The sequence below is a fragment of the Aptenodytes patagonicus genome, chromosome 3 (assembly GCF_965638725.1).
Source record: "Aptenodytes patagonicus chromosome 3, bAptPat1.pri.cur, whole genome shotgun sequence".
In the NCBI taxonomy this organism is placed as follows: Eukaryota; Metazoa; Chordata; class Aves; order Sphenisciformes; family Spheniscidae; genus Aptenodytes; species Aptenodytes patagonicus.
The window spans coordinates 128041630-128066905 of NC_134951.1; the positions used below are offsets into that span (position 1 = coordinate 128041630).

The 25276-nt window shown below is 50.3% G+C and overlaps 1 protein-coding gene across 6 annotated transcripts in view; it reads left to right on the top strand.

Annotated features, from left to right (window-relative positions):
* The window catches only part of BCL11A (BCL11 transcription factor A), a 74692-nt gene that overhangs the window by 22246 nt on the left and 27170 nt on the right, over nucleotides 1-25276 (top strand). The gene's annotated exons all lie outside the window — the stretch shown is intronic.

Genomic DNA, 25276 nt, shown 5'->3' on the forward strand with positions numbered 1-25276 from the left:
GATGCTACCTGGGAGCTCGCAGCGTGGGCGCCAGGTCGGAGCTTCCCAAGAGCACCTGGCTGGGGGCGTAGGTGGCCCCAGCGCGCCTGCGACTCGGCAACGCGGTCTGAATTCAGGGTTGTTTTGGGTTGTTTTTTTTTTTTTTTTCCCTGGTTTCCGATTATGCTGTCTGTTTCTGACAGTTGTTCAGCTACTTACCAGTCTTGGCAGGAGGCTGAGCCTGTAACATCCTGACATTTTTGCTTTTTAACAGGCCAGTCTCATCGTGCTGGAACAAACAGCAGCTTAACTGCATTTCACTGTAGCTGATTTGAATAACGTGTACTTCGGTCAAACAAGAAACTCCTCAAAGGAAGATCTCGGCACCTTGTTTTCCGTCCTGCTGACACCAGGTGGCTTTCAAAATGCACAGAAAGGGCATAGCCGGGAAAACACAGGCTCCCCCCTGCCGCGAAAGGTGGCATTTTCAGAGACGCAGAGGGTAGGTGGGAGCGGGTCACCTGCCTGTCCTGTGCCCCTTTGATGGGCTCCCAGCGTCGTGCCTCGCTGGGGATTGGGAGGCTCGCTTGGCGCTTACGACTCTATCTCACGCGGCCATCCCTGCTGGAAAGGGGGTAGGTGCAGGGATGGCCTTGGTGGCAAAAGCTTCGCCTGGCCACCCAGCTACGTGTGGGGCATCCGGGTCTGTGAGTCCTCGTTTTTGAGGAGGCTGGGATTTTCAGACCACAGTTGTTTCCTCTCCTTCCCCTTTGCGTTTTTAGCTAGCAGCTGATGATGTGCGGCGCGCTGAGCTCTGCTCTCTGGAAGGAAAATACAAAGGCTGGGAAGAGGCTGTGGGATATGGCTCCACGGTGTTGGGTGCCAGGGCTCTGGGTCTGGAAGTCTCCCTCCTGAAACTGGTTTTTCCGTTGCTCTCCGTGTTGCGTGTCAAACCGTAACTGGTTTGATTGTGAACTTCCCAGCGACTTGGCACCCCTGTATTTTTTCCCAGGCGTTTGCCTACGCACATGTGCAGCTGCCGTGTGTAATGCCTGCACAGGACTCCCTGTTATCTGCTGGTCACAGTGTTTACCTCGATTATGTGAGGACCTGAGTGCTTCGGAGATGTTAATGAATACACCCTTGCAATACCGGGGCGAGATAGGCAACTGCTGTTTTACAGCATGGCACAGGTGGGGTCACTCGCCCCGGGTAAGACAGGAGAGCTGCGGCAGAGCGGGGACGAGAGCCTGGGGCCGTCCCCGCTGTGCTGCCCTTCCTCCCTGCCAGCGGCCGGGCAAAGCTGGGAAGTAAAGAAAAGACATGGTCGCATCTTCAAACCAACCCGCTCTTTGCCATGACCTTTCTCCCTGCGAGGGATCCACCCTGCTTCTTTGGCTGCTTCGCCTCTCACCCCGTGTTCGAACTCCGTGGAGACGCAGGCACTCGGTCTGGGGGGCGCGTGCTTGGCTGCGGTTGTGCAATGCCCCGTCCCTTGGGGGAAGTTCACCCAGTACGTCTTCGGGGAGGTAGCAGGCTTCGCGGGGGCTCCCCGCATTTGGGTAAACGGCATCGGTAGCGAAGGTAGGTTGTACGTCCAAGAGACAAGGCGGTGACCTTTAGGTCAAGTACCTGTATCTGGAGAGCCCGCGATAAATATTGTACGGTGGGAACAATGGGGCTGTAACAGAGCTGCGACCTGAAAGGCTACGGCCGAGCAGCCGGCTGGCTAAGAGGCTGCCGGGGGAGCGGTGTAGTGTTTCTACTTCAAACTGATTGAAACGTCGACTAAAAATCAATGTTGTTGACTAGTGATAATTTACAGTTTTCTCGGTACTAAGTAGCTGTGCGCATAAGGATGCGCTTGCCACGCCGGGATGAGCGCCGAGCGGTTCGGGTGCGGTGCTGAATCAGATGCGTTGTAGGTCAGCCCTTTATTTGTTTCATCACGACTTTTACACAGTTGTCATGTAATTTATGGCTGCTTTCACGTTGTCAAACATTTTCATTGCGGCTTCTTCTTAACACGCTCCTGACACAAACACGGCTGCTTTAAAGACACTGTATTGTTTCATAATCTGGGAGGAGGACTATAAAACATGAAATTACACTATCTTCAGGCTAATCTAAATGCACTACAGATTGAAATCAGAGCTCATTTGTCCCTGATGCAAATTATTAAGTTCTAATTATAAATATCCATTTAATTACCCCATACATTTTTATTCCGCAGACCCTTCTCAGCAATTCTGTCTGAGATACAGTAGATGTATAGGAGAAAATCTGCAGTAATTAATGTGCATTTCCTAAATAATAAAGAACAAACACGAGCCACTTTGTTCATGGATAACATATCTGCGCACACATTTTTAGCTATCCGTGTCGTGGCGTCAGACACTGAATGCTAATTCAAAAACAAGTGGAAAAGACAAAAATTAAAAGTTTGGGGGTTTATTCCCCCTGCCGCCCCGCCTGTTATCAGAAGAGCTGGGTCCATCAGCACCTTGTGCCCTCCCCAAACCTTTGCCTGTACGAGGGATGAAGGTGGCTCGGGGGAGCACAGTGTCGTGTCCCCAGCCCCTGTCTCGCGGAGGTGCTGGTCTTGAAGCCTCCTCATACTGGAAGCCCCACAAACCCAGATGTGTCTTGCAGCAAAACAAACTGAGGGAGCTGCTTTCTGCCATGCCAGCTTCTTCAACTTTTCGGTTTCATGCCCAGCAGCAGCTGAGCAGGTTACAAAAGCCCTTTCGAGCAGCGGTGGAGGATGCTTGCAGTCCCCTCCCTGCTTCTGCGCTCGTACGAAACCCGAGGGCAGGGGCAGGCGTGAAGGAAAGCGTCTGCTGGGGCAGATCCTGCTCGGAGTTACCCCGGGCATGAATCCCGAGCGGCTCCCCTGCAGCCAGGAGAGTCACTTGGTAGGCACGGCGGCGTAAAGGAGCTTGGGATCAAGCCCCTTATGGTTATTTATGTTCAGATTAACAGAGAGCCTCATCTAACATCCACTGAAATCTAGGAAAAAACTCAGAGAAGGCGGCAGGCATCGACTCGAGCCCAGATGCAAGTGATGTCTGTCAAAAATCGCCAGAGGAGCGCGTGTGCGGGTGTGTGTGTGCGTGTACCCATATACATATATGGGGTGAAAATCTGACTGCACGGCAGTTAATGTGAGCATTACCACAGGCTTCATTGCACTCCGTGTTTATACCCATATTTGCATCTGCTTTCTGGGTGATAGAGTAGGCTTTCTGGAAAGGATACTTGCATGGTACTAGTAATTATAAACAAAAACTAGCTTTGAATTTTCTCAGACATATATTCCACTAAAGCTCCATTCATTTTGTCAGTTAAGAAGATGAGGGACTGCAGCAGCGTCCTCAATTCCCAAGTAACTTTGTCCTTACTTATTATAATTGTTTTATCTCAAACTTTGTCCTAGAGTCACAGGGCACTAGGAAGAAAATCATAAAAGTGGAAAAAGTGCTGGTAGGAGCCTAAGAACCTTTATATTAAGAAACCAAACCAGACCCAAGCCTGGTTTCCTAAATAAAAGAATAATTATCTTGGCTTTTCTAAAGGCAGTATCATTTTTGGAAAGATTAGCCTGCCTTTTGGTTTTGTTTTTTTTTTTTTCTTTTTTCAACTTGCATCACGGCTATTGTACTGCTTTGAAACATGGTTTTTATTGTGATTCCTCTGTAGCGCGGTCACCGTGCAGATGAGATCCTGTCTGAGATTTTGCATCTTGTCATATCTATTATGCAGAAACTTAAACTACAGCCTAACCTGGCAGTCAAATGGTGAGCGTGCCACGCTGCAGGCGTGCGAGTGCTTTAATTCCTGCACGATCTGCTTTTACCTGAGCAGCTGAGTGTGCCTCTCTGCTCGTGTAGTTACTGTCCCGAGTAGGAAGTAAGCTACGTATCCCACCACCCATACTAGCATTTCATAGCTCAATAGTCTTTATCTATTATTATTATCACTATTATTATAGCCTACAAAGGCATCGGTCATTGTATCGCTAATGTATGGTAGGGTGCTCTGGCTAGGACAGGCTTGGCTTGCTAATGGGGTCACTCGTGTCAGGGTGTGATGTATGGATTATGTTTACCGTGGCATGTTTCGTTTGTGAGCGAGACTGTGGGAGTGGGGCAGATAATGAATGAAGATACTCCACGGTTTCACGCTCGTCCCTGTGGTCGCAAGTCTCCAATACAATAAAGAGCTTCTTGCGATGGAGAGATATTTATGTGCCCGTCGCAGACTTAAAGCTTTAGGTCTGTGGCTGAAGTTCAAGGTGTCCACCGCTTTGGTATTTTTGGTTGAAGCTCTTATGTGACCTGGATAAATGCTTGGAATTTGTTGTGAAAACCTTGGAAGTGTGTGAACCATCCAGTTAAATAATTTGTCTGGCTGAAATATTGGTCTATTTTCCATCTTTGGGTCTCCACGCGTCAGCTGGGTGATCTTCATCGCCAAGACACAAACAGCCAAATAGGTGTGTGCGCATGTGCTACTGGGGACCCCAGTCATGAACGCCTTAACCCTCCAAGGTGCAAGTAAAACATTAATTCTCTTAGAAATCAAGGTTACCCGGGTGCCTTCACTCCTTGATTGGGCAAGCGGGCTGCAGAGGCGGGAGTCATGGGCACGGCAAGGATGGCCTTTGCCCTCCGGGCGGCTGGCTTGTCGCCGCCGTGGCAGAAGTATGCTCAGAGCTTCTCGCTGGTCTTTCTGGTGGGTCCTGTTTTCCTCCCCCCTCCCCACCCCGTGCATCCGCTTAAATGGACAACCGTGGTCTGTACGCAGGTTCTTCTTACTTATTTTATCTCCTGAAAGAGATGGAGTCCAACAAGCTTTTACCCACTCAGTCTATAGAGAAAACGGCCAGGCAATTTTTGTTTCAATCTAGGCGTCTCTCCGGAGCGCTAGTTCCAGAGACTGATCAATAGGTTTTATTGTAGACCTCACTGTCTCTAAAAGCACCGTGACCTTATCCCGTCTAAAAATAGCGTTTGCTCTTGCTGCCTGCAGAACCTTGACCTGTGAAAACCCATTTGGAGCATAACTGACACGTGCAGTCAGCTGTGCATCCAAGACCCTTGCACGCCCCGGGAGAAAGCTCTCCGTGCTCCTTGTAGCCCTTGTTGGGAGGAAGGAGAGAGAGAGGGGTGCGGGGGTGGATGAGGTGCCCTGCTCCCTCAGGAATCCCAAGGTGGATGAGGGATGGTCTTCCCTAGGTCCTGAGCAAGCGCTGCTCCAGCTGTGGGCAGCATGGTCAGCGGGAAGTGAGCACCTCTGAGGATCCGTCCCCTTCTTTTGGGAAGAGCCTTGCATGCAAGCCCAAATACATGTTCGCACCAGCACCATGTGCCAAGATCATCCCTTCCGTGAGATGTGGCTTTGCCGGTTCTGCTGGGAGAGTTGCTGAGCCCCGGCAGCTTTGGGAAGCGCTGCTGTGGAAAACATGGTCTCCTTTTCTTCTAAACTGCTCTTCTTAAGATTGGACAAAAGAAGGTCGCCTAAGTTAAGCCAGTTCCTGGTCAGTGGGTGCATTTTATTCATTAAGGCAGTTCCGAAGGGCAGGGTGAGGGGGGAGAGCTCAGCGTGGGTTTTGGTGACCTACTGATGCACCGGAGGGGCTTGAAGTAGCTACCAGGTACTTACTGCCTACGGCAATGTCTGGCAGAGAAGAGCCCTCTTGCACACCTGCATCCTCCACCAGAAAGGGCTTGTTTGGTGTTTTCCATGCAAATGAAGAGATGTGGGAGAAGAGGAGCCTGGGGACCCTGCCGCCCCTCCCTCCCTGCTGTGGCCGGGCTGCCTGGCAAGGGTTAACCAGCCTCCCCGGTGAGCAAGGTCTGGTGCCGAGCCTCTGGGAGATGAAAAGGGAAGCGAGCTATGATTGCAGAGCTGTAAAAGGTGGCATTTTGTTCTCCTGCTAACAAAAGCCAGGACTATTGTTGCCTCCGAGCTTGAAAGAGAGGTCACCGGTGGTATTAGTGCAGCTAATCACATAAGAGGCTGGGTGGGCTCGACGCACGGCGTCTGCTGCTGGTGGGGCTGAGACCGGCCACCCCAGGCTGTTCCCAGGCACAGGTTCCTCTTTGGTTACACAAAATGTCCGCTCCCACTCTTCTAATGCGTAGGCTATTATTAGCCGGTGTCACTCAGTTATCTGAGAGTGGCGCTTTTAGCTGCCATCTAAGTGCCTGACACTTGGGTTTACAGCAGGTTAAATTAAATTTTAGGCTGGTTTGGCTTTAGTGGGTGTAGACAAAAGGAGCAGCTGCCGTGGAAATGTAATCTGGCACCGGCGAGGATGGGGAGCCCTAGCTGGTCTTCTCTCTCCGCCCGGGCTTGGAGGGTCGCGACATGCAGGTGACTATTTTGGGAGCAGGTACCTAAACCACCATCCCTTGGAGAGTGGGCACCCGCATCCCCAGCTCAATGCCGGGCCATGTCCTTATCAGCCAAAGCGTGTTGAGATGGAGAGCGTTTAGACGTGACCAGCTGGCAAGCGCACACCCCAAACCGGCGCTTATCTTTAGAGTGTATGTCCAAACGCTGTAGTGCAAAGCCCATAATAAATATTATTTACTTATTGATGGGTCTGTTGGTGCAATCCATTCCTTAGGCTGCTGGGCACGTTTTTGTCTTATTTGTTTTTGGCTAAAAAGCGCAGGCCTACAAGAAGATTCTGCACAAGTTTATTCTGCCCTAAAAGCGGATCAGGTCATGGCCAGGTGCAGAAATTTGTCAGAGATGCGACCGCCTTAATCACCAACTGTCGCTGCGGGTGGGTGGCACAAGGGGTGGTCATTCCGAGTGGAGGTGTGGGGGGAAAGGAGTTCAAAATCGGGGTCCGCATCAGAGACCGGGTTCTTCTGGGCCAGCTATGGGTGGAAGAAAGAGCTGGTAGGAGACCTCTCCCCAACATCCCCTGCTTGAAGGGCATTCGTAGACATCGGATCTAATATCGCCTCTATCTTTAAAGTTAGATTGATAGGGATCAAAGACACCTCGCAAGATCAAGATGTGGCTGGCCCTGCTCCAAAACTGCTTTCTCAGTAACCTTCCTCAAGAAGGGAAGGGTAGCGGCAGGCCAATAGTCGGCAAGGCTGTTCATGTCAAGAGATATTTTTCTCTTTAGCAGGACGACGCTGTTCCGGGGCGGCTGGCGCCTTGCCCTCCTGAAGTGAGGCATCAGACCAGTCATCGCCCCAAAAACCTGAGGCGGTGGGCTTCGCGGGGCAGGAGAGCAAGGTTCAGCCCAGAGCTGGTGGGAGCAGCCGCTCCGCACGTTGCGTTGAGTCAAGCTGGGTGGAACTAGCAGGAAAAAGCAGATGTTACAAAAGGTAATTGCCGGATTAAAATGCAGTTCCCCTCTTGAATTTATTGGCATCTTTTCTTACGGCTTTGGGTTCAACGACTGGCATAGGCAAACATCATTTTTCCTGTGTATCTTGGTATCGGCTGGCGTGCAGCTCCGGCAGGCTGGCCTGCTTCCCCTTGAATCCTGCACCCTGTTTTGTCACCATCCTTCCCATTTAATTGTCTCTCCAGCTGTGGTTTGTGTGCAGGGTACATTTCAGGGGAGCACGCACAGGTGCGGTATGGGCATCTCTGCACCTATGGTAGGAGGTGTGGTCTTGGAGGCTCTGGAACCAAGGTTTTCATGGGCAAAGGGCAAAGTGGAAACACCTGCAGTTTCTCTGCCCAGCCCCACTTTTGGGTTTGAGCCAGATAACTCTGATTATCACGTTAAATTTGCCACCTTTCAATATGAGGTCGGGGCGGTGGTGGGAGAAGGGATGGAGCTGTGATGCAGGTGCCGTGCAAGCCTCGGCACGGGAGGCTGGTTGCCCCTTGCAGCCCCTGGCAAGCTGAAGACTTCCTTGAGCAGCCCACAGGGACGTGCAGCGAGTCCGGCCAAGTTTTGGTCCTGGCGCTTGCCCTCATTCCCTGGGGGACTTTGGGAGAATCACAAATAATTCAACTCAGAGTGGTGTTTGTTTAGTTGCAGGGGTAGGATTTGGTCTCTTAACTTCAGCACGTGGTAGTGTGTTCATCTGAAAAATGAGAACCTTTTTTGGGCGGGTAATATATTTGCTGGAAAGTGTGATTGGGTGAATTTAGGTACAGCTTCAGCTGGCAAAAAAAAGAAGAGAAATTCAGAAAACTTGTGGTCCCTGAAACAATATCTAAACATCTTTCGTTTCATTTCCGTGCAGTTTTTCCCTCTGAATTTTCTGTTTGGAAACCAAATGGAAAATCTGTGTTATGTCCTGCACTAATTAGGATACGGACCCCCAGTGAAGAGGGTTAGGTTTAAATTATTAATGACTGTGCAGTGGTTTGACAGCCTCCGCTGAAAAATAGTTACCTGCTCGCCTTGTCTTATTTCGAGTTTTGTTTAGTGTTGTGGCAAGATCGATTGCCCTGCGCAGGTCTGAGGTTTCGTATGGATTTCTGGACACATCTATAGGTATACCTCACCTATACATTTTGCCAATAGGAGTTTTGCAACACGTGGGTAATGTGTTTTAATCATCCCGACCGACCAATGGTAGCGTTGCTTTGAAATGCTTGTTGTTGGTATGGTAAAGCCCTCCTTGCCAGTGGTATTTTGCGAGTCTGGGAGTTAGGAGGAGGATTTTACTGAGTGCTGACCGTGCCGTGCTCCGTCTTGATGGGGATGTCCAACGCGTCTGCCAAGGAGCTGTGTTGGCCTGGCTGTGGGGAGGGTTGTGGCTGCTGCTCTTTCTAAGAAGCTCTTGGAAACCCGGTTTTTGATTCCATAACTCTCAAATTTACATTAGTTGTTGGGCCTCAGTATGTAAACAGCCTAGTCAAATTGGAATTGTGTTTGCATAATTCACACCTCATGTCTGATGGGAGAAAAAGTGAAGTGTTTCCTTAAATTAACAAAAACCTGTAATTATTTTCTTCTACATGTTGAAATGGGAGAGAAAGGCATCTCCTTGAATTTTATTCTTTGTATAATTTGTTTTTGCTGTTGTTTCAGAATAATTTAGTAATGCATTTGTTAGGAACTGGCAGCATCTGCTAATTTTCAGAGCTATCACGACGATGGTAACATAAAAACTGGAGGCCAGAAGTGGGGCCAACACCTTATTTGCAAGCATTCACTTTTATTTGGGTGCTAACGCTGCTCTGCTAGCAGAGGAATATGGTGTTCAGCATAATAAGAGTATGAAAATTTGGCCCTAAGCAATCATTTCTGCTGCTCTGGGGTCAGATTGCGGAGCCTTTACTCATCCCGGTAAGTATTTATTAACCTTCGGAGAACAATGGCTGTAATGAGATTACCTGGGTAAGTGCTTATCCCGTCGGGAAGGAAGTTGCGGAGCCTGGACCCACTCGTATTTTAGGAGAGATAAGGAGGGCTCTTTGCTCCGCAGGTCGCTTTCCTACCTGTGCTGGCTAAGGGGAAGGTGCCCGGCAGGGCTGGAGGACAGCGCCGTGGACCCCAGCCCGGGCTGGCCAGGAGTTAAGGCCTTCTGAAGCGGTAGTTTAGCTGTGTGTTGTCTTTCCAGGATTAGCCATGCTGAGAAGGGGAAAAAGAAAGAAAGGAAAAAAAAAAAAGGTCGGTGCTTGAGTGACGTGAACAAAGTAATTGACTATCAGTATCAAGAATTACCGCACAACTATGCAGGGGACAAGTCAGAACATACCTTGACAAAACCCTGCAACAAAGGGCTGCTCAAACACACCCTTGAGTCTAGGGAGCTGTAAATTGAGCTTCAAGTCCAATGAAATACACTTAGGCTTTGTGTACGTTTTTGTATCTACTCGCAGCGATTGAGTGCCACACAGGAGGTGACTGGAGTCTCCAGAAAGAAGCAGCAAGCACCATGCTCTGCCGAGCACTGAGATCAGCGGTTCATATCGGTCCATGGCAAGGTGGCTTTAGTCTTCACAAATCACATGGGATTTCTCTGATTGCCACCTCGTTTTCCCATCCAGCTGTACGTACTTTCCTGAAAATTTGGGGAGGTGAAAGAGCTTCTCGATCATCTTTTAGTCGCTGTTTTTCTCACAAGGGAGAAACAAAGAGGGGGACCTTGTACCCTGCCATGTGAGTGCAATGATCTTTCTGTGAGCTGCTCCACACCCATTTCTTCCTACAGGTTAGAGACACATTTTTGGCACTGGACACGGTAAGCGTTCCAACATGTTTTTAATCTGCAGCTCTCATGTCTTTAAAGGTCTGGTGTCGTGGCTCTGGTTGCTTGCACGTATTTCAAGGTGCCTGAGTAGTGCAAAATGTGGGTAAAATACGGCGACACAAATTTAATTTGTTGGTAGGAGTTTGTTTGGTGTTTGTTCTGCCTGTCCTTCGGTGATGCTTTCTGCGTCCTCAGGTTTTTCCTTGTGATGCTAGATGCCTCTTCTGGATTTCTAGGCATCTAGCGAGAGGCTAATGATAGCACCCTGCGATACTTTTTGCATTTATTCCTAAATGCCGAAAGCTGTCAACTGCATTTGCTAGGCACGCAAAGTCAAATGCCTTCGGTTGTTCACTTTCTAACCAGCGTGCACTTAAATGATGAAATGTGGTGCCAAAATCCACCAAACTCTTTCTGTTGACTTGGGTTTTGGATCAGGCTCCGAATTCTGATTTCATTCCTTCCCCATTTGCTGGAGATGTTGAGCATGCCAATTTATTTTTCCCCCCTCCTCTCCGGATGGCATTGCCACAGCCCAAATTCAACCAGCCTCTTGATTTCTCAGATGCTTTCTCTTACGGGCAGAGCTGTAGGAGCAAATGCCCCGGGGGGACCTCCCAGGTCGCCGGGTACGGGCTGCGGCTGTCACACGATGCCTTCGACATCCAGAGATGCTGAGGTGGCTGCATCTCGCCTCGTTTTGCGTTTTACTCAAATATGCTGAGATGAGAACAGTGCCCGTGGTGGAGCGGCGGGTGGGGAGGAGGGAGGAGGAGATAGATGATCCCTCTCTTGTTCTGGAAAGATTCAGCGGTTGCCCTTGGTCCTTTCACCTCTGCGGGGCCGTGTAAGGGTTACAGCATTTTAGACATTTCCCAAAGTGTCAGCGTTTGGAGCACCATTACGAAGAGACTAGATGAATGACCAAAATGTAGGGGCAAAATAAATTAGGCAGTTCACAAGCTGCAAACAAGTCATTTGTGGGGAATAACGAAAGCTTGCGGTTGCGAGGCAGTCTCTTCTCCAGCCCATCGCAGCGATGTTTATAAATCAGGGTAACAAAATGGGAGCCCTTATTAGGCCTGTGTGACATTAAAGGTGCATTTAGCTGCAAAGTGTAACACTGGCTGCTATAAAATCAGACGGATGCTCGAACTACGCTGCAGCTCGCTTGGAGATGACAGCAAGGCTGTGCCTTCGGGACTGGGTCAAACCCTCCTTGGGTATCGCGTTTCCCGTTCTGCAGAGAGGGGCTATTCGGCTCCGTAGGTTCAAGCCATCTTTTTTCCCATTTGTGGGTCTCTCTAGTTCTGCCTCCTGAGGCGTTGCTCCTTTCTCCTCTCCCTGCCTAATGTCCCCTGCCCTCCATTCCCTCTGGGATAGCGGCTGTGGTACCCGGCACGTCTCCTTCGAGCGCTGGTGCCTCCCGTCCCCTACACACAGGCTGCCCATAACCGGCAGGGTTTCGGCATGGCCAGGGACCCCACAGATGAGGTTATCTGCTTCATCCATCGCACGCAGGGAAGCCTAACTGGCTGGTGTAGGTGCTCGTAAGTGAGCGGTATTATATTACCCCACATAAATGTCACATTAATGGAGCATTATAACCAAAAGATGCTCGTAGATCACTCTAAACCATTTTAGGCATCTGTTACGCTTCCACCACCTGCTCTTCATCCATTCATTTGTGTTTGGGATGGGAAGGATGCTGTCGGCAGAGCCTGGAGAGGACTGGGTGGGGAAGCGAGAGCGGGCCGGTGTGATGGAGCAGCCCACCTCCCCGCCGGGAGCTCCACCGGCGTGAAGCCCGGCTACACCGGCCCGATTTGGCTGTGCCGGAAGAGGCATAGCAGCGGGATGCTGGGAGGGCGCGCCGCGGCTTGGCTTCGAAAGGGTGTTGATAGAAAGTGCTGACTTATCTGAGCTGGCTCAACGCCTTCTGAAAGTCCGGTGTAGGCAAGGGGGGAGCCCGAGCATCGGCGCAGCCGAAAACCCACGGTGCCTCATCTGCGACGGCTTTCCAGATCACACCATGTAACACAGCCCAACAAAGGGCCTTTAAATCCTAGTCAAGAAGACAGACAATAGAAGGTCAGAGTTTAAAAGAGAAAGTGTGCCTCAGACTGATGTAATTCCCCTTCTCCCCCCTTTTCTTAGTGTGAATCCTTTGATATTTGAGCAGGGAAATCCTCTTTATCGGGAAACTCCACCTCCTCTTATCTCATACTCTCTCAAAAATGCTATCTGCTCTCCTGCCTTTCGTGCCTTCCAACCTGGTTTGCGGTGGAAACCTCCCCGTGCGGGCGTGCTGCCCTTCCGTCCCTCTCGCCCGGTGGGCGAGTAGTTTACTTACTACTGTAAGTAAACACCCTCTGGCTAATGACTCCCTCCGGGAGCCATGCTCACCCGTCACGGTCAGGATCCTAAGGGTGTGGGCGACTTGCCACAGGAGGCTGAACCTCCAGGTAATGTCGTTGAGATGCCCCGGCTGGTTGTAGCGGTAGCCGGGCTCTGGTCAATGTGGGAGCAACCTTAGAAACATGGGGGTTTATTTTCCCAATCATGCCCCTCTGCTCAGCCAGCGTTGAGGTGGATCGGAGCAGCCTCCTCCTTGGAGCTGGAGGAGTCCGCAGCTGCAAGCGAAGAGGCAAAAAGCCATTTGCAGACCAAGCACGGTTGTGCTAGAGCTTTGCAGAGGATGGAGGACTGCAGTGTGCTGGGCAGGAGTGACCCCATGGAAGGAAAAACCCATCAGATATCAGCCTGCCTTCCCCCACGTCTCTACCCATGCTGGAAGAGCCTTTGTCACCTCCTTGGTGTTTGCCATCTGATACACCGGCCACCGCCATGCAGCACCGCTTGGATGTATACGGTCTGCAGATGAGGCAACCTCGACCCGTTGTGACGCTGCAGCAGTGGCGACCAAATGACAAGGCATAGGTGGTGAAGCCTGCCCATGTTTATGTGTCAGCCCAGCAAATAAAGGTCTCCCTCACCTACTTGTACTGTAGAGCAATCTTTTTCATAAAAAATATAAAACTAGCCGTGTTGGATCAGACCAGAGGTCCCGCCTGAACCAGTGTCCTCTTTCTGGCCTGGCCAGAGTGGGACCTTGGAAGGAGCAGACGACTTTAAAGCAGGCAGGGAATTACCCGTCCCCTGCTGTGCTCTCTCGTCTTTCCTCTCATGCATCGTGGGTTGCACTGGAGCATCCCCTACTCTCCCTCGAGGTTATACCCATCCCCTCTGGTTACTTGCATATATTTTGCCTGAACTGGGACTTGGGAGGTTGCATTATGTTGACTATTGCATCAGATAAGCTGTGTTTCTTAACCTGCCTGCAATGGGCTCCAGTAAGACTTGTTAGCGCTCTTAATTTATTATAATAAACAATTGCAAAGCTGGGGAAAGGGAACATCCCTGTGTGTATGCTCAAAAGCCACTGGGTATCTCCACGGAGCTGCGACAGCTCTGGAGACCAAAGGGCTTCTGTTCTCCTGCTCCGTGGAAAATGATCGTGGCTCTGACCTGTGCTGTTGGTAGTCACAGAGGACCAGGCTCTTCTTCCACACGAGCAGGTTTTTCACCTGCTGTAACTTGGTGGATGTCAGTAGGAGTATTCTCAGTGTATGCTCCTGTAAGGCAGCGCAGAGACGTTGGGCGCTGGGTACCCGTGCAGACGTCCAGACAGGGCCAGTGACTGCTGAGGTGATACCCAAGGAGTTTTGTTCTTTCCGCGTCCAGAAGAGTTGGTGAATGATCTGTAGTCACACCTGGGGCAACCCTTGGTGTGTAAATCAGGTGGGACCGGCCTGGCCAATTTGCACCAGCAGATGTTCTAGCCCTGAAGACTCATCCCTTAAGTCAAATGGCAACGGCCACTGATTTGTTCTCCTTTAGCCATTATAAATGACTTTTTGAGTACGCCGGATTTCCCATCGTACCTTCCCTCCCATCAGCCCTCAAACACACGGGGCTCGGGCAAGAATTCATGGTACTTTTCAGTAACATCTTATCATCTTCCCAGGCTACTTCTGTGCTCCTGCACTTCCAACTTCTTATAGCCTGGAAAAGAGCTTGCCTGTGAGAAGACTGTGTCCGCAAAATGGTACAGAGTGGAAGGAAACGGTGTCATTAATTGTGCAGCTTATGTAAATTGTAATTCTTACAGCCTTCAGGTCCAACCCAGACTAGCGCTCCTTTAGCTTAAAATAACAAAAAGGGAACTGTCAGGATCAGAGCGAAAATATTAGCATGATGAAACATGTTAACAGGTAGCCATTAGCACTTTATGTCTGCATGAATAGTGTCTTTAAGTGTTTTATCGGTAACGGAGCTGGGAGGATGGGCAGAAAATGGCATTCGTTTTCAAACTGGCATGTTGCTTTAATTGCAATTTTTTTATTCTTGTCACTTGTCAGGGAAGACGTCTTCTCAGTCAGGGTAAGCTCTGAGCTGGGGAGGTGGCCTTGGGACAGGGCTGGGTTTCGAGTACAAGCCTTTTTGCCAGAGAAAGAGGAAAGGAGCTGATAGTCTGGACAGCACCTGTTATTGCTCTTATTTTGCTGTTACAACGTGTGTGAGATACCCGGCTCTGAAAGACGTGTGAGGGATACCTGTGGTGTGGAGCAAAATGTGAGTGTAACGTCCAGGGAGGTGCTGGTCGGTCCAGGTGCGTGAGAGGTTCCTGCTGCCAAATCACGGAAAAATCACAACACCGAGCTCAGCTCCCGGTTGCACCAATGCTTTGCTTGTTGCTGTTTGACCGATCATCGATGGTCACTCCTTAGCGGCAGCATCCAGCAGTTGCTTAAGGGAATGGTAGACATTTATTTGCAGAATTAAAAGAAAAAAGCAAAAAATAGGGGGAAAAAAAAAAGGGGGGGGGGGGAACTGGCAAATATTTGCACCAGAAATTAAGGAAAATCCTTTTGGGTTTGTTGATAGTGTTGAGGACTGTGGAGGAGAGGCCATTGCCGCCCCCCACCAAGCAGCGGCACGTGCCAGCTCCGACGGCTGGAAGTGACTCCCGCACCGCTTAAGCTGCGTGGTCTTACCGAATAACCCCGAGACCCAGCGCAGCCCTGCCCGTCTCTATTTCCGCCCTCTTTTCCCATCTCGTTGGGGCTTCCCCCCATCGCACGGAGTTCTCCGGCATCCCACTTCTGCCGATGTGGAGGTCCTCGGAAGAAAAAAGATGCGTGCTGTCGCCCGCTCCTATGGACCCTTCCTGTTGCATCCCTTGCATAAACGTGCCTTGTGGATGTTTTGTTTGTGTCTCAGCAACTTGGCAGCCCTTCTTGTTCGTGGAAATGTCAGACCCTGCCTTGTTATTGACTGCGCGGCTGGGTCTACATGTCTCACCGCTGGCGAGGAGCTGGCCTGGGGCGAAGCCTTTCTTCCATGTGCCTCTCTCTGCCTGTTTTCCAGCCCACGTGTCGATGAACATGAGTTGCCTCCTATTTTATATTTATACAAGGTTTTTTGGGGGAGACAGCCCGCCAGCAGTCGGTGGTTTAGGTTGCTTCGTGCTGAAGAAGCGCTTAGCGGTTGCTCAGCTACTTTTGTTGGTGATTTTGGGTTTCTCGTGAGGTTTTGCTCCTGGGTGCGTGTGCGGGCATGGGTCCTGCTGTGGGGAGGGACATCGGTGCCCTCTGTGTAGCCTGAAAGCCTTGAAAATCTCCGCCCTGGGTGCAAAATGTGCCTTTTGTGCACCAACTTTTCATCCTCCCTTCCTTTCTGCTTTCCTTTCTGGCGAAAATATAACAGCGCTGGCAGTCGTAGCATGGTGCCTTGTTCTTTTCTTACGGGAGCGCTAGCTTAATGGCAAAAACATGGCCTGGACGCCGCTCTACGGTCTTCAGAAAAATCTGTTTGTTTGTTTTTCCCCTTCCGCTCTCGTGCAGCCGGTGCGAGGACGGTTCCCACCTTTCTGCCATATGTTTTCGGATGGCTGAATTCTTGCAGGACGGTAGCGGGGTTTGCACCTGGGCAGCCGAGGGCCATGGGCGGCTTTGTGGGTCCCATGCCGCCCTCGGTCCCAAAGCCATGTGCCTGCGGCTGCCGCAAGCTAAAATTATATTTCCCCTCCCCTCTAGATCTTACAAGGTTTTTAACCATATGCACTTCAGTAGATTTTAACTTTTTTTGTCTCGAATCTAAGCAGCTTTAATCAACATAAACACTTGCGGTGGGTATAGGTTGCTGCAGTTAATGAAGGGTGAGCTTCTCCCTCTCCCCCCCCCCCTCCCTTTTTCTTTCTTCTTTCTTTTCATCCCTTATTTTGCATTCTGCCACGCTCAATGAGCGTTTAATCCCTGCCCTTCTGTCTGTTGAGATATTATGTTTTTTTAATAGTGCTTGTTTATGACTAAGGTCAAAGACAGTATTTCAGAACAAAAATTAGAGTTAGCTCATAATTGAGTACATATGTATGTTACTGTTTATTTTTATAGTTTGCTAATTTATTTTTAAACAGCTCGGTTGAGCCAACATGTTTATAGGTCTGTTTATCACATGTCTTGCCAGTCGGAGTGCTAAAAGACACATGCTTTTCAATAGCACAGATCCAAAGTTAAATTAGATAATACCGCCAGGTAGCAATTTAATTACATTAATTGAATGTTTAGGTTGAAATGTAGTTTTGCAAAGGCTATAATGGAATACATTTATAAGTGTCTGCATATAAATCTTGACATTTAAAATGTTATTCGAGCCTGCCGGCGGGGAAATGAAACTCCGTTGAGTGTTTTTGAGGGAGAAATGGGGTACTTCGCCACGAGTGCCGAAGCGCCTGTGCTTGCAGTCGCTTTGGGTTTGCGCGCCATCCCGGCTGTCGACGCGAACATCTGCGGGTGCCCCTTCCCGTAGCAGGAGCTCACGGGGAGTTACCTGGCCGGGCGGCTGCGTGGCCTGATGCGGTATGCTGGGGTCAGAAAAACAACCGCCCATATGAGTCCTGATGGAGAGATAAGGGGTGAGCCGGCGCCTTGCAGGAGGGCAGAGAGTCGTACGTTAGCCGACACGGAGAAAGTGTTTGTCCGGCTGAAACCAAGCCCTCTCGGTCGTGCACCGAGCGATTTCCCAAGCTTCCAAGTACCGGATTGTACCCGCGGGCTCTGGCCGTGGGCTGCCTTCCCTGGCCGGGGAGCTGCCGAACAGCCTTTGAAAGCCAGCTCGGAGGAAGCACCGCCGAAGAGCAGAAGCTGTGAATGAACCACGCTCTCCAGCCCGGATGGGGATTTAATCCTCAGTGTAAACATTTTCAAATAATGTATTGTCAGGAGAGGGAGAGGGAAAATTCCTCAGTTTGACGGTGCCCAAGAACAGCAGGCTTGGTTATGACAGGACGGGAGAAACGGCTCTCGTGCTGTTTGGTTTTGCTTACACCAGCGGCTTCTGCACGCGCCCATTTCCAAGCAAAATATTAAAATCCCGGCATTTCTAGCGGGAGCGGGGCCGGGCTCTTTGCAGTTCCCTTTTAGTATCCGGAGAGCTGAGCAAGTCTAGTTTCAAAAGAAAAAAATAATATAAATAAAAGGAGCAGGAGGTCATAGGTTGATTTTTATCGGGGCTTAGGGATAGATAAGGGGTAACCAGAGGAAAGTCACAGCTTGTGCAACATTCTTGTGCCATGGTGGGCGATCTCCTTTTGGGTGCCTGCATGCTGGGAGGGATGGAGGAGGAACAGGGGGAATATGCAAGACCTAAACACCCAGGCAGTGAGAAGCGTTCGGAAATAAGCTGGTGGCGAGCAGGCCCCTGGCATGTCTCAGGCTCTTGTATTGCAAACAAGCCAACAAAAATGCATCGGGCTCAGCACTGGGATGTTTCCGTCTGTTTTGTACATATACTTGTGTGGGGGGACTCGGAGCCTCTCCCTGGTGCTTATCTGGGTTGGGATGGTCAACTGAGGTGTGGGTTTTTTCCCCAGATCACACCTTTGCTGAGTAGGTGATCTCTCCAAATACTCATGCCCAGACAAGGCATGGCTGAGGCAGGGGCCTGGGGGCAGCAGGAATAACTGTGCAGGTCCAGGTCACCACAGACCTTCTCTGAAGGACCTAAGGCTTTAGCAGGTGGCTGAGGAGCAGTCGTGTTGTTCTTCCCAGTCTTACTCATTGCTTTCTCCAGCACGTAGCTTTTCTACTCGGGCTTTGCTTGGACCCAGGTTTCATCCTGCGGCCTTTCGTACACCTGGGATTAGCTCCCAGACACTGTCTTTGGGAGCCCTACTCCATCCTTGCTGTGCTCTGGTGGGTGGCCCGAGCCAAATGTCCCCACCAAACTTGTTCAAGACTGCCTACAGGACCCGTTGCTGCTTTGGGCTTCTGCACTTGCAGTGGGGCTCGGAGCGCGTCTGGCACGCTCCGGGGTGAAGCCTTCTGCTTAGTTTCCCTTGCAAAGCACCTGATAAAAATGCACACAAACTCTTCGCTGCACTGAACCCAAACACGGCAAGTGGGGCCAACCGGGGCATCTCCTTCAGGCGAAAATCCTCATGTAGGTACAGCCAGTGGTGCTCTTGTGCTAATGCAAAACACCCGCACAGATGAAAGGAAGGGATTTTTCTGGTTGTGGAGACTAGGTGAAGTTTCCTGATCCAAGCAGGAGGTTTCCATGCCTCTGAGAGAGGTTTTCATGAGTGTGGCTTCAGTACTGGCTGGAATTGAGGCGAGACGCGAGTACAGACAGAGCCTGGAGGAGCAGAAGGGGATGCCACGGTCCATGCTTGCACAAGCCAGAGGAATTAGTAGGTAAAGATGCGTGCGTGAGGAATACATAGGAGCATTGGCAGAGCTCCCGGTGACTGGCCTCACCGTTTGGGTAGTGGGTGCCTGCTTTTCTCTTTCACAAGCTGTAACAGTTTTTGCCTCATCACCTGTACTACACCTCTTGTTTGCCCCTAGTCCTGAAGGGCTAACGTCCGCTTCCAGTCCCATGCCAAAGGACAAGTAATGTTGAAACGCGGGTTCTCAAGTCGAGGTGCCCGCAGTGAACCTGGCATTTGGGGCAGTCGTGGGTGGCGTTTTCGAAAAGTCAGACTTTCTAGAAAGCCCCCAAGATGGAAGAACCCAAGAGCTCCAGTTTCTTCTCCATCTTTCAGATGAAGGGTGTGTTCCCTTGTGTGTCCTGATGGACCTCCATGGTAGGGCCCGGCCTCACGGGCCAGCTGGCTTCTGCTGAAAAACCACAAACCAAAGTGATTACTGGACATGTTCTGAAGCCCGTACAAAAATATTTAACTCTGTTACTAGCATTTGCTTTCTTTTCCTCTTGCTTTCCCCACCGATCTATAAAGCGCTGGTTCTTTGAGGGCCTGATTTGCATGCGAACGTGGGGCGGCCGTTTATCCCCTCGTTTGGTAACTTGTGACTAACTGTCTTAAAAAGCTCTTGTCAGTGGGGTTTTCTCATCCTCTCTCTTTTTAGCTGAAAATGAGTGACTGATTTGGGTTTTTTTTGTCTTGCAAAAGCTCACCTCTAGCCTGAGACCAACCAGGGAGAGTTTCTGCTGCAAAGAAAAAATAGTCCAAAACCAGAGGGTTTCAATGAAAGTCTCAACGTAAAACTGAAGTTACAGCGGCCACCACCAGGTGATTACCATAATGCCGGGTGCTTATTGCTCGGCTTGAGGTTTCCAAATGCTTGGGAACGATTCCAGCTTGTTTGGGCTCGGGAACAAAACCTCTCTGAGATGCCGCAGCCAGGGTGGAAGGGATCCAGGGAGCTGCGGGAAGCGGCGCAGCACCGTCCCTGCGCTGAAGGCTTATTTTAATGGCTAAAGCTAACAGAGCATCCCATAGCGTTGCGGTAGGAATGTTTGGAGGCTGAGTTCAAAACGCTTATTTAAAAATGATCAGTCATGGCCTAAAAGCTGCCTTGCTTACTTACTTCAGGAAGGAGAGTGAGAGGTAGGACTGCTGTGTTAAGGATGCTGAAGTGGTACCTGCTTTAGGATCAGATTGCAGCCTTTTACATTGGAGGGCACCTTCCTTCAGCCCCGATTCTGCTGGCATCCTTGTGAACAAAACCATCGCTGTCTGGGCTATGACTGAAAAAATTGGTATAATAGAGAACGGCTACATACACCCTTTTTGGGGTTCGCAGAGGTTTATGCAGCCTAAGGCGTGAGAGTTGAGCACGGGAGCAGATACACATGCTCTGCAGACGGTCTTCTGCTCTTCGTTTCGTTTGCGGTGGGATCTGTGTTTGCGAAGATCTTTTTTTTTCCCTGAGTCTTTGAGGGTAGTCCACTTAAAGGACTCACGGAGCTGTATTTTCTTTACAGTAATGAGGCAGCATGACATAGCAGTCATGGGAAATCCGATAGACTTGGGAGACCCTAGGAGGGTAGAAAATTACTTAATTTACTTTGTGTGCAATAGTCTTAATTTTCAACTATTTGAACAACTGATTGCTGGGGCAATCATCAGATCTTCAGAGTTAAGATGTTTCCTGCTGGAACGGAGCATTAGCTAAATCAGCGATGGCTGGGGATGGTAAAACGGAGCGATTGCGCGTGTCCATCTGAGGGTAAAGAGAAGATTAAAACCAAATCCCTGAACCTGAGCGGCATTGCTTTTTCGTTTTTCGGGAAGGGTGAGGCAGGTGAAGCTCACTTGGTCTGGTGGTTAATCACCCGCGTAGGTCCGGCGGTGGCTCCAGCCGTGGCTCCAGCAGATAGGAGCTGGGTCTGGTTTGCTTCTGAGTGGGTGAGAAGCCCTCTGCTTGGCGATTCCCCTGGTATTTGCTCACTGTGAGTAAAAGCAATAAAATCTAGCGGTGGAATTACGTTATGTCTCGGGTGCTTTCTTTCCAAATTAGTAATAATCCTACGTGTCTTTGACCCATTTCGCAGAGATGGAGGGCTGGATTCTGCTGCTCTTTTTTTGTAAGCAGCCAGCTGAAGCGAGTTGACCTCGAGTAAAGGGATTAGAAAGTGGTCCTTCGTTAGGGTTAGGTGTTGGAGTCCTTGTGCTGTGAGCGAGTCCTTCCTTGAATGAGTTTTCCCATTGATTTAGACGAGAGATGCCTTGCGTAGGTACCTACTCATCAAGAAACTCGCCGTTTAGCTCACAGGGACGGAAATAGCAGCAGCGTAAGTGCAGAGCGAGGCACCCGCTCACATGGGGAAGGGCAATGGGACCTGCTTTATTCGTCAGGATAGAGCTTGTACCGGAGCAAAAATGATAGAGGACTTTTCGTTATGAAAACTGTATATTCCACTGAAAAAAAGTATTTGTTATTATTTAGAAAGAAAAATGGGCATGAATATTAAGAGACCTCCTCCTGCCTTTCCGTGCCAGCAGAAAATGAAAAATTCAGTGTGAAAGTATTTTCTTATTTAAAAAAAAAAAAATCTGGACTATAAAATACAATACTACTTTCTGAAGGCTGAGGGCTGCATGAGTGAGAATATTTAGTTACAATGGCAAAGTACAAACATTTCCTAGCGAGCATTCATTGCGTTAATAATAATTAATTAATTCCTTGGCTAAAATGTACGTCCTGCTCCTGTTCTTCTAGTGGGCTGGGAATCCGATCCCACTTTTTATTTCATTTTGCTGACAGCCGCCCAGCAAGTAGGGAGGGTAGAGGATGGAGACTATATAAACAGAGGCTTTATGTTTCGCTATGTAGATGGTTACGTCGGGGTTGCACGGTTTTGGATAGCAGACTTCTGCAAACGGAGGCGAGGACTTGAAGCAGATCAGCTGATTCAGGGGGACCGCGTATCTGACTGCTACAGCGATAAGTGTCTGTACAAATATTTATACAATCCTGATAGTCTTTTGAATTGCATTATTACAACACAAAAAGCTGTCAGATTTCCAGGGTTTCTGAGGCGTACTTCTTACGGCTTGCATACATTTTGCCAGCGGATGCGAGCGAGCTCTGCTCGTGCTCAGAGCTGGCTGGACTCGCGCCTTTGCCCAGCCAGGAGCAGGGTAGGTGCTGAGCCCATGCAGCACCCAGCCCGAGCTGATAAGCCCTGCGGAGAGGCTGGCTATATTAGTTCAGGCTTAGCACTGAATTTATGCAATCACGTGGCATGGGGCTGACTCAGAGCAGCCGCGGAGTGAGATTGTGGGCTGAACAAGCTCCGGGCCACCTGCAAAGGGGGGTGGAGAGGTACCCCCTGCATTTGAGAGCCATGTTTTAATGCCAGGCTGCAAATTCCCACCTTATCCTGACATGCCGCTCCTCCCTTGGGTCGCTCGCAGAGGGTCTGACCCCAAGTCCGCAGCCGATTGTGGGAGGCTTCCTGTCAACTGAACGTCGCATCAGGCCCCGTATAGGAAAATGACAGTCGTCACCCAAAAGGAGAGATTAGGAGGCTGTGGTGGCTTATGTGCAGGTGGGGCGCAGGGCCAGATGTAAATGGATTTGGACTAGGTGTAGAAGAGAAGTCATCTTGTGCCTTTTCTGCTGGAAGTTAGTCCAAATATCCGCGTAGGTAGGTAGCCCGGCATTGCCGACGTGTATGGTTTGGTGGTGATTCTCACCGCATCTGTGGTTTTTCTTAAAGCTTTCTTGGAGCCATGGGATTACGGGATCCTACTGGCACTCTGGGATAAAACTGGAAAATGGGACTTCAGTCCCACTTCAGATCAAATATATACAGGCAAGGTTCACACCGCTTGCTGCCATGAGGCCAAAGGGCTTTTTCCAGATCTACAAACCCAACAAGAGTTTGAGTCAGTGGTAGGGAAGGCTGGAGGCCTCATGAAAGTTATTTGAATAGATCGAACGCTTCCAGTGGAAAGAAGTGGCTGTCCCAGAGTTGGGTCGGAGCACATCAGTAGCTGCCCCAGCCCTGGTGGAGAAAGCCCCATATTTTCACATGCTGATAGCGGCTGTGTGTCCTGTTGCACACTTATTTGTAAGATTAGGAGTTTGGAAAACGTTTGCAAGGTTGTGAAACTGGAGTCCGGGGCTGCTGTGGGCCTCCTGGTGTCCTTCAGCGTCACAGCTCAGGATAGTTTTGTTTTTTAGGGGTGAGTGTGTGTCTTCCAACAGCTGTGAGTGTATTTCCAGAGGTTTCAAAGGAGTGGGCTCTTTACTTCCAGTGCAGCATTTGTTTGTTTTTAGGGCATGTTTTTCCCCAGGGAAAGAAGAGTAGCAATCCCATGATCAAAGAAACAAAACAAATTGCTGTGGAATTTCTGCCTAAGAGTATTTAAATTAAAAAAAAAAAATACATGGTATATAATTTATAAATGAGTCATGCATGCCTCAGCTCTGGCCTCCTGGAGCAGCGTCCGAGATGTCAGGTTCAGCAGCCGGTGCTCCAGCAGCCTTTTACGTTAGGTAGCGGAGAGCAGCATCTGTCCCTCTGTGGCAGCCCATCGCCTGGGACCCATAGCTGTGCAGCGAGAGCAGAGCCACGAGGCTATTTCACCCACACCCCCAGCGATCCCCTCCGCTGCTGCAAACACGCTGGCTTGGATGGATGAGCCAGATGCAAGAAAAGGATCCAGTGAGTCAGGGAGGGAGAAATCGCCTCCTGGTGCTCCCGGTAAGGAATAAAGCCAGGTTTTCCATGGTGGCTGGTTAATTCGCTGGGGCTGCTGTGTTGGCCCTGCGCCTGCGGCAACCGGTGCCGCAGCATCCCTCTGCTCACCCAGCTGGCCAGTATCGCTGGACGAACCACGCACAGCGCAGCAATGTGGTTAGCCAGATAACGAGGACATTAGCCCTGTTTTTCTGACTGCGTTCTAACAGGAATAGCCCCATTCCTGAAATATCACCTGCACGTGTTAGGTCAGAATCATCTCATTCGGCCGTGAGATGCGGATTGCTGCTGTGCCCGGCTGTGGCGGATGGGATGGGGTAGCTCCCCTCCCTCCCTGCGGAGTTGTTCGAGCTGCTGTGGGGCAGCGCTGTGCTCAGAGAGGCTTTGCCGGGGCAAGAACGATTAGGGCTGGTTTTCTGGAAGTAGCGGGGTTGCGCTTAAAAATGTCTAATCGGCTCGGGAGGGCTGCACGTGTTTCCCTGGCAGCCTCTTTTAGCTTCCAGCAGGGATGTGGTCTTGCGACTTCAGCATCCCAGCTTCAGAGCAGGCAGACAGAAACAGTAAGTGCTAAGGGCAAGTTTAAGGCAGCATTATTAATTTCACAAAAACAAAAAGAAAAAGTCTGTGTAATGTATTGCTCAATGTATAGCGCAGCTCTGTTGACCAGAAGCATTTTGTTTCGTGTCTCACGGGCAGTGTCGCTGGAGCGGGCAGGTTTTGAAGCGGTCAGCTGTCCCCCTTGCTATTTCTTCCACAGTAGCTCTGTCCCTCTCTGGGTGAGTGTAGTGGCGTGGGCCATCCTCATCTCAAGTGCCAGAAGTGGTGACTGTAGGGAAACGCCGATTTGGCGGGGTTTTAAAAGCTCAGCTTTAGAAAAGATGGGAAAGTAAGCGCTTAAAACTGTGGGATGTACAGCGCAAGGCACATGCACATCAGCTGTGTTTGTAGCCCTGCAGCTGGTTACAACCTGCCTGGGTCTGATCCTGGTCACCCACATGTCCTACTGAAGTGGGCAGGGAGCTGCAGGTGCCACCAGAGCTGCTGCAAGGGGATGGGTCCTATCCCTCGGCTCCCATTTCAGTGTCCTCCAAGGCTGTCCCTTGGCCACGGGGAAGCACGGCGGTGGCGGGGATCTCTGTAGAGCTGGAAGTTCAGACAGCAGCAAAACTGGCAGGTAGACAGAGTCCAGAGGGCCTCATCCTGCCCCAAAAGCGAGGGACCGGCAATTTGCCCCAGGATTGGGGCTGTAGCCTTGGTACTCCATGAACAGTACCAAAATCTACATCTGAGTTTTGTGGTTTTTCCCTGCGTACTCTTAGCCCATAGACACCTTTTTACAGCATCTGCACAAGCACTTCTGTGGGGTGGAAATAAAAACGTACACATATGCTTGCAAACATTCATATACGTGAGTGGCCTCAGCACCGAAATGGTAAATACGCTTTAGAAAATTTCCTTTAATCACAGCGAGAGCTTTTCTTCTCCTTACCCAGGGACTGGAGCACGGGTGCAGGGGAACGGACTAGAGCCGCTTTGGCCGGTTTCTCCATCTCTGCCTGGTGCAGAGGGTGGTGACGTGCGCTCCTGGG